This window comes from Ovis aries, chromosome 1, assembly GCF_016772045.2.
Source record: "Ovis aries strain OAR_USU_Benz2616 breed Rambouillet chromosome 1, ARS-UI_Ramb_v3.0, whole genome shotgun sequence".
Lineage (NCBI taxonomy): Eukaryota > Metazoa > Chordata > Mammalia > Artiodactyla > Bovidae > Ovis > Ovis aries.
The window spans coordinates 100,137,819-100,145,886 of NC_056054.1; positions in this window are offsets into that span (position 1 = coordinate 100,137,819).

Genomic DNA, 8,068 nt, shown 5'->3' on the forward strand with positions numbered 1-8,068 from the left:
CCAACTGTCTCTATGCCTCAAAGAACTTGCTAGTACATGGGACTGAGATACAGGATATCTTCAGTCTCTCCTAACTTCTATCATTAAGGTATGAAATTACCATCAGTGTAATTATTATTATAATTGTTAATAACAGCAGCTATCATCTACTGCATACTTTATTAAGTACTATAATAAGCTCTTTACTTTCAGTAATCCTCATGGTAGCCCAAGAGATAAGTATTATTCTAAGTATTACCACACATAAAACTGAGGGTCACGCAGGTTAAAGAAACACAGTTCAAGTTACAGGATCGTGATCAGCAAAGCCAGAATTGAAGCCTGGACTAGTCTAACTCCAAAACCACTAAAATGTCTCTAAGAATATTGTTATCAAAAAAAATCTAATTAAATACTTTTAATTTCTCAAAAGAATTTCATCATATAGTTTGGTGCTGATGCTAATAAGTTTGTGGAACATAATGAAGAGGCCTTGTGATCAGTTCACAGATTAGGTAACTGAGGCTGTCTGTTGCAGGAAACAAGAAACACAACATCTTACATGGGCGTTGCTCTCCAATAAGGTCATAATCGGGGCTTCCCAGGTGGCGCTAGTGGTAAAGAATCTGCCTGCCAATGCAGGAGACATAAGAGACACGGGTTAGATCCCTGGGTCAGAAGATCCCCTGGAGGAGGGCATGGCAACCCACTCCAGTATTCTTGCCTAAAGAATCCCATGGACAGAGGAGCCTGGTGGGCTACAGTCCACGGGGTCACACACTGGACACGACTAAAATGACTTAGCACACATACAAGGTCATAACCAGCCCCATACTTGCACTGAAACTTTAAAATTACTCACATCAGCGCTTTGAGTTAGATGTAGATGACAGCCCTATAGATCTCACACACAATTAGGCTTCTCCTAGCTGCAGCAGGAATGCCAATTACAGAATTATGACAGGAGTTTCAAACCATCCTCATTCAGCAAGTTTGTTCTTTTTCTGTTCTCGAGCTGACAGAGCTACTTTTAAAAAAGAAATCATTTCTGCAAACATTTGAAGCAGCTCAGCCCTCTGGCGTTCAGCATAATGAGACTCGGTCAGAGCAATCTGGAAATCTGTTTTCCAGTGCTTGTATGAAAGTTCCTAGGTTCTTTTACTATAAATTTTGGGGTTGTTATGGCATTAGATTAGACCAAAAATATAAACATAGATGCAGGCTTTGACTTATCCAAAATAGCATAATTTTGAATACCACAGTTCTATTACTTTATATTACTTAGGGGGCCTTTAAAAAATGTCAATATGATCTAAAATACTAACAAGGCTCATTGCATTTTTAATTTTAGCAATTTTCTTCATAAGATCAACACACAATAAAATGGTTATACTAAACCTCTGTTTCAGTGTTCTCAATCTTTTTGGTCCCAGGAACCTTTCATGCTAAAAAATTATTAAGGACTTCAAAGAGCTTTTTTTTGTTGTTATGTGAGTTATAGCTATTGATACTTACCATATTAAAAATTAAATCTGAGTTTCTTTTTTTTTTTTTTTGGCTGCACAATGTCTTAGTTGCAGCATACAAACTCTTAGTTGAGACCCAGGCCCTTGCATCGGGAGCATGGAGTCTTAGCAACTGCACCACCTGGAGAAGTTCCAAAACTGAGATATTTTCAAACTATTTATTACCCATTATACACTAAATATACAACAAGTTTTAAGAAAAATAACTGTATTTTTCAAAATAAGAAATCAGTAAGAAGATGGCATTGTTTTGTTGTTGTTTAGTTGCTAAGGCATTGCTTAACATGTTTGCAAATCTCTTTAATATATGGCTTAATAGAAGACAACTGGATTCTTCCTCATATCTGCTTCTCCATTCAATTTTTGGGGATATGTTATTTTAATAGATTGAAATAGTTCAAGAAAATCCAGCTTCACACAGATGCATAATCATAAAAAAGAGGAATATTTCAAAGCCTTCTTCAAATAATTGTGGATATTTTTCTTTGATCCAAACTCACCAAGTAGCAGTTTCTAAAAGGTTAGTTGCAAAATATGGAATCTGAGAGCATATCAATGAATTTTTCATATTTTGTTACATTAAAATCTATTACTTTATCTTGAACTTATTTTGTACTGGTCATTTGAAAAATATTGAGCCACTGTATTATGCAGGCTTTCTGAATGTTAACACACTTCATTGTTTAATATCAATATATTACATTTACGAATACAACCTCATTAGAATATCTTTAAGTGTGGGAAGTTGTCAAGTTCACAAAGGCAGATATAATTTTCCCGAAATTCCTATATTTGTTTGAAAGCTCAGATTTGATCAATGGCAACAAACTTGGTCAACTGTTTTCCTTGAAGTGTTAGACTCACTTTGCTCATTTTTGAGAAAACTCCTGCCATTTACCTATGTCTCAATATCCACAGATTGTCATTCTTTCAAGTAAAATGGTGTTCCACAACCAAAAAAATGGCTAGTTCAACTCATAATTCAAACAATTCTACAAATGCTTTTCCACAAAACAACCTTCATACCTTGTAATACAGCAGGAGTGCTTATGTGCACCAACTTCATCACCCAGAATATCAAAAACAAATGTACTCAGGAGTCAACATTTAATAAAATTAATTTTCCTGCTTTATCAGTAGTCTTTAGTAAAACTAGCATTTCCTTCTTTCCCTTTCTTTCTTTCTCTCTCCTTTCTTTCCTCCTTCCTCTCTCTCTCCCTCCCTTCCTTCTTTCTCTTTCCTTTTTCTTCTTTCTCACCCTCCCTTCCTTGCTCTTCCTCTCCTCTCCTCTCCTCTCCTTTCCCCTCCTTATTTCTGCAATTGCCTGGCAGTGAAAAATACAGTCACTACCAATAGTATAGTAATAGCTTGGTGTCACTGTTTAATTTGTGCTTAAGGTGTCAGGATACATTTAACAGGAGGCTTCCTGTGTGCTGTTTCGGATCTGTCAGGAACTCTCTGCTCCTTATTAATTCCTGAATACTCAGGAATTAAGAGGATAGGCAAGCCTCTCCAGGGGGCTGAAGAATCCAGGCATTTCCTTCATTAGTTTTTCTATACAGTGATAAGTATCCTCTTCCTCCTTGTGAACCTTACGGTAAAAGTGATTGTTTACAAATCTCTCTTTAATATGGATTGCCTACGTTTTCTAAGTCTGGAATTTTAATCTTTATCTTTGCTAAGAATAACAACTTTGTAAGACAATATATATACACACACCATGTTAATTAAAACACCTTTGCTCCATCAGAGCTCTGGTCCCCATGTCTTTCTTTCTCTCTCTCTCTCTCTCTCTCTCTCTTTTTCAGGCGATCCCTTGGAGCGGAGCGGAGAGGCTCTCTGAGTTCACTTTCCTGCCCGGGCTTCTGAGACCCTCTCAAGAATGCGCTCTGCATCTTCACTCCATCGAGAGGGCGCCTGAGGCCTCCGTGAACAGAGCAAGTCCCGTGTCAGGGGCTTTATTGGCTTTCTGCGTAAACCAAGGACTATCAGCCTCTTTCTCTCTCCTTTACTTTCATATCAGTCGACTCCGGACCACCAGGTTCCGGTCCATTAAAGGACCGCAACACTAAGGGACTAGCATTTTATTCACAATTGCTTTTGCACTATCAGTATAACATTAACAAAAGGGGGAAAGATAAATCACATCTAAAACTTTTTTGAAAATAGTTTAACCTTGCAACTCCTATAGGTACCAATATACTACACTATTATGCTGTGCTGTGCTTAGTCACTCAGTAGTGTTCAACTCTGCAACTCCATGACTGGAGCCCACCAGGCTCCTCTGTCCATAGGGTTTTCCAGGCAAGAATCCTGGAGAGGGATCAAACCCAGGTCTCCTATATTGCAGGCAGATTCTTTATCATCTGAGCCACCAGGAAAGCCCAAGAATACTAGAGTGGGTAGCCTATCCCTTCTCCAGGTGATCTTCCTGATCCAGGAATTGAACCTGGCTCTCCTACATAGCAGGCAGATTCTTTACCAGCTGAGCTAGGAGGGAAGCCCATTACACTACTACAGTAGTCACCAAGTATGTGTGTGTGCTAAGTCGCTTCTGTTGTGTCTGACTCTTAGCGATCCTATGGACTGTAGACCACCAGGCTCCTCTGTCCATGGAATTCTCCAGGCAAGGATACTGGAGTGGGTTGCCATGCCCTTCTCCAGAGTCACCAACTATAACTGTTGGCAATGCTTTTGCTAACTTAAGCTCTGCTGATTAGCAATCTTAATTCCTTCTGCAACATTAATGTCCCTTTGCCATCTAACATGGCCTATTCACAGGTTCCAAGGATCCTAACCCTAATGAGGATGTCTTCTGGAGGGGGGCATCATTCAGCTTACTATAGTGAGCTCCATGCTTGAGTCACCACCTCACAGAGAGGCATACCATAGCGTAATACCACTATTAAAAGATGTTCATGTATCTTGTAATTCCCCACTGTTTGCTCTTTGTGACTCCCCAGAATGATTCGTAATAAAAAAATTTTAATGAAAAAGACCTGGGAGGAATGATGAATTGGGTTAACAATCTTCCAATCCAGAGCTAGGCTTGGAAGAGATTGAGCCCAGTGATGTTGAATCAGGAAAGGAAAAGGCAGCCTGAGTCTCCGAGGCCAGAGCCTCAGCGAGGAACACAGGGTATAGGCGGCATGAGTGCCCTTACTTACAGTGACATTTAGAAAAGCCATGTCCTCATACATAGAACTGCCAACTGTCTGGGTTCCCGTTTCTAGCAAAGTGAGAAGCAATATGTCAACCATATCACTAGAACTGGGGTTACCATATATGTGTGATTCTACTATATCCCTTAGGGTTAAGTCTTTTTTATGGTTGCAGTAGTAGCAGGTGCTCAATTAATATTACCACTGAGTACCAAGGACAGTGCTAAGTAGGGGTTTAATTCTCATCTTCATAAAAAACTTGCAGAGTAGCTAATTATATGCCATTGGATAGATGGAGACACAGGTCCAGGGAGCCAAGCCACACAACTGGTGAGGGGTTAAGCTGAAATTAAGACCCTGTTTGCTTTGAGTTCAAAGTCAGTGTCTTTCCGTGACATCACATTGCCTCTCTCATGAACTATCTTTGCCTGCTACTTGCTCACACACTGTTCTCTTGTGAGAATTTACTGAGTTATTATGTTCTTCATCATAACTTTTATGACTGTTTATTATCCCAAGGCAGTCATCATTATGTAATCAATCATTTTTCCATTGTTGAAATTTTTATGATCATAGATAAAGCTATGGTGAATTTAAGAAAAATTGTTTTAATGGAATGATCCACAAGGGAATGAATCCAGAAAGAAATGTTATGAAATCAAGATATACTTTAAGGTGATTTTCATATTGATTAAAATAGTTCTCATATCTTATTTAACGAAAAAACAATGTAACATCAAGAGCCATAAAATTGAATTATTTGAGCTCATGTATGTATCTTTAAATTCATTCCTAAAATTGAATTATTCATCATGTAGATTTATACTAAAGCAACAAAAATGCTCTAATGTTCAGGTCTTTAAAAAATAATGGTAAACTGCTCTTCCACTGCTCTTATTCATCCTGAAGACACAAAATACAATAGTTAACTTTTAAATTAGGTATTTTCTTTATTTACAGGTCTTTGCAAGCATATATGAAAAAATAAGAGCTAACAAAAAACAGATCAGCACACAGTGCCAATTGGCACACAATGGTAACATTAATTAAGCACCTACTACTATCGAAATATTGTCTAATCAACTCAACATTTTATCTAATGAAAGTGATATTAAAAGATCAATTCCTAAGAATATGTGCTAGAATGTGTGTGTGTTAGTCGTTCAGTTGTGTCCAACTCTTTGCAACTCCATGGACTGTAGCTGGCCAGGTTCCTCTGTCCATGGAATTCTCCAGGAAAGAATACTGGAGTGGGTTGCCATTTCCTTCTGCAGGGGATTTTCCTGAACCAGGGTTTCCTGCATTGCAGGCAGAAGCTTTACCATCTGAGCTACTAGGGAAGCCTGTCTTGGTAGAAAAGCTCTCAAAATTTTCAATTAGTAGTACAAAATACTGCTCCTGCTGCTGCTAAGTCACTTCAGCCGTGTCCAACTCTGTGTGACCCCATAGATGGCAGCCCACCAGGCTCCCCCGTCCCTGGGATTTTTCAGACAAGAACACTGGAATGGGTTGCCATGTCCTTCTCCAGTGCATGAAAGTGAAAAGTGAAAGTGAAGTTGCTCAGTCGTGTCTGACTCTTGGTGACGCCATGGACTGCAGCCTTCCAGGCTCCTCCGCCCATGGGATTTTCCAGGCAAGAGTACTGGAGTGGGGTGCCATTGCCTTCTCCCACTCCCCTTTTAAAACAAAGGCTTCTTATCTTATTGCTCATTTTTTAATCTGGAGAAAAAGATTGTTTATAGATGGTGGATTCAACAAGTATTTATCTTGTGTAAACCCCCTAAAAAGGCAATAAAAACATATGCCTTCCAGAACAAATAGAATGAAGGCAAAGATAACAGCAACAAAATCTTGGAAAGCTGGATAAGTATCTATTTTAACAGACAATCTTATTTCACAAACTTCAGACCTTTTTCTAGTTAAAAAATTACAGGACTACTTGTTAATTATAAAAACTCAGTACTCTGGGTATAATCTGGATGGTATAGAAAGGTTTTTTAAATATAATTTTCTAAACTTATTCATTTTGACTGTGCTGGGTCTTCATTGCTGTTCGGGCCTTTCTCTAGTTGAGATGAACGGGGTCTACTCTCCAGTTGCCTTGTCATTGCTTCCTTTCTTGTCGAGCATGAGCTCCAGGGCACGCCAGCCTCCAGAGATGCAGCTCAGGAGTTCTAGCGTGCTGCCTCAGTGATTGTGGCACAGGGGCTTGGTTGCTCCCCCGCACATGGAGTCTTCCCAGATCAGGGATGGAACCTGTGTCTCCTGCCTTCACAAGCAGATTCTTTACCACTGAGCCACCAGGGAAACTCAAACAGCATGTAGCTCCTCTTCTAATCTCATAAAAGAATATGGTTTAAAACTAGTGCATTTAATGCACTTATACTGATTATCATGAATACTGCTATATCTAGGTTATTTTCCACTACCTTATTTTTTTGCTCTTTAGACTTCTTTCCCATGCCTTTTCTTCCTCACTTCTGCTCTCTATTGGATTAGCTGGGCTTTTTTTTTTCCTCTTCCTCTCGGTTTTTAGTTTCTAAGTTATACATTCATTTTCCATTTTTAAATTGTTATTCTTAATTATTTCATTATGCATAAATTGGGAAGATTATTTTTTAGTATGCATTTATTATGCATACTTAATTTACAAAGTTAACATTATGGTGCTTTATGGTTTTGAATTTTACATTTTGCTTAGAAAGCCTATTATTAAAGAATAAAAATGTTCTTTATTTTCTTGCAGTAATTTTATAATTTTTATTTATATATTCTGATTGTTAATTCATCTATAGTTCTTTCCGTGTAGAGCTCCAGGGAGGGAATCTACCTTTATTTGTTTTCCAAATGGACAGCTAATAGTCTCAACCCTTCTTACACTGTTCATCTTTTCCGTATTAACTTAAAATATGATCTTTATCACAAAGTACATTTCCATTTAAATGTGGGTCTATTTCTGTGTGTTTTACTCTATTCCAATATACTTATCTCTTCAGGTATATTATCAAACTATCTTAACTACTCTTAATGGTCTAATATTTAATAGGGCTTCCACTACCCATGACTCTGTAAAAGGAAAAAAAATAAATTTCTCAATTGTCTATTCTTCTCCATATTCTATCCTCATGTGTCAAGTCCGTATTGTCTGAAAAATTCCCATTGGGGTTTTGATTGATGTTATGCTGAATTGAGAGATTAATAGGAGATATACAATGACAGACTTTATTTTTGGGGGCTCCAAAGTCAATGCAGATGGTTACTGCAGCCATGAAATTAAAAGATGCTTGCTCCTTGGAAGAAAAGCTATGACCAACCTAGACAGCATATTAAAAAGCAGAAACATTACTTTGCCAACAAAGTTCCATCCAGTCAAAGCCATGGTTTTTCCAGTAGTTGTGTATG